The sequence below is a fragment of the Dermacentor silvarum genome, chromosome 6, assembly GCF_013339745.2.
Source record: "Dermacentor silvarum isolate Dsil-2018 chromosome 6, BIME_Dsil_1.4, whole genome shotgun sequence".
Taxonomy (NCBI): domain Eukaryota; kingdom Metazoa; phylum Arthropoda; class Arachnida; order Ixodida; family Ixodidae; genus Dermacentor; species Dermacentor silvarum.
This window is the reverse complement of record NC_051159.1, coordinates 100,193,431-100,194,939: the sequence shown is the minus strand read 5'-3', so window position 1 is coordinate 100,194,939 and position 1,509 is coordinate 100,193,431. Positions and strand designations below refer to the sequence as shown.

At 48.4% G+C, this 1,509-nt stretch overlaps 1 non-coding gene across 1 annotated transcript; it reads left to right on the top strand.

The window, feature by feature from the left end:
* The first annotated feature begins 283 nt into the window (after positions 1-283).
* On the top strand, positions 284-470 carry LOC119457157 (U2 spliceosomal RNA). Its single transcript, XR_005193173.1, has one exon. It is a non-coding gene; the product is annotated as a U2 spliceosomal RNA (small nuclear RNA).
* Positions 471-1,509: the final 1,039 nt, after the last annotated feature.

The following is a 1,509-nucleotide window of genomic DNA, read 5'->3' as shown; positions in this document are numbered from 1 at the left end:
AAAACGCTAAACACTCACACCAACACGGACAAAGAACAAAGTTTTCTGAAGAAGTGGCACACTCGTTTGATTTTTGAAAGAAAAGGCAAACTAGAGATGAACATTGTCCCATTCTGAAAAATAAAATGTAACTGAGGTCGTATATATTGCATGTGAAATCACACTTCACCTATGTCATCGATGCGTCCTATGAAAAAAAAAATAGTATTTTGTATGACTAATATTATATAGCGAGTCAATACTATGTGATGCTGTAAACGTCAGTGTTTGTGTTGTTACAAGTGTTTCTGTTAAATAAAATGTCCCTTTGTGTAGTATCTGTTCTTATCAGCTTAATATCTGGTATGGCCCTATGATGGGTCTATGATATCAACTTTATTTTTGGAAAGCGGCGCCGTGTACGGGGCTTGCCTTCACGGTGCCACGGGTCGTTCCGGCGTTGCACTACAGCCGGGCACGGCCCAGTGCCGAGAAAAAAAACAAAAACAGAATTGTGTTCTGCGTATTTCAAGGGCGAGCGGGTAATTTAAACAGCTGTTCCAACAATCAAGTCGCTGCAGTCGAACTTAAGGTAACCGAAACAACGATCGAGACACCGCGACGGTGTGTGCGCTAAAGTCCCTATATAAGAAAAGTACCGCCATCCTTTGATAAACGCCGCTTCTCTCTCTCCTGTATCTCCGATTGGACAATGATAGCGCGCGCTTTTCACTTCTTTATATGTTCTTTTTTTTTCTGCGTCAGAGCCATGTTGAAAGTCCTCTGCGCAGCAGCAGTCGCCGGCGGCGGCGGCGGCGGCGGCGGCGGCGCGCGCCCGGCTTGAAAGCTTCAACGCGTGGACTTTCTAGGTATGCCGCCGTCGACTTGGCTTTCGCAAGCAAAAAGTAAAGAAAAAAGCAAGCGCTTTAGGAGAGGAGGCGGCGGAGGAAAGAGTACAAGGTAAATATACCTGGTAGCGAAGCTTCCATAGATGCCCATACGTTCAAAACATGGTTGCTTACCGGCGGTTCATGGGGCTTAGCGCCATCTGTGTGAGGAGAGAACACTTCCGGCGGAAGAAAAAATAATTTGACGTCATATCCGTCAAAAACAGAAGTGACGTCATTTTGTTGTTATAGGCGCGAAATTTGTTTTCGGAGGCCTGCCATTAGAGCTGTATATTCAAATGCCCCGCCTATAGTGAACTAGAATATACTCTAGTGGCACGACCGGCAAGCTGCGCGGCCTCCCTCGGCGGTCGGAAACACCACGGACCACCGCTAGGGTTTCCCGTGGCGCTAGTGCGCCTTTTCCTAGTGAGTGAGCGGACGGCACATGTGGGCACTGCTGCTCCATTCTCGCGAACCGCTGCGTCGGCATCCACGAGTTGACGACTACACGTGTATGTACTTCTGTGTCCTCAAAAATTACTCGAGTGCCGTGTGGACATTTCGAATAGCGAGGTTCGCGACATGCAGAAACGGAGGACGGACTCGCACTGTTTTGCTCCGGGTTGCCGGAGCGGCTACC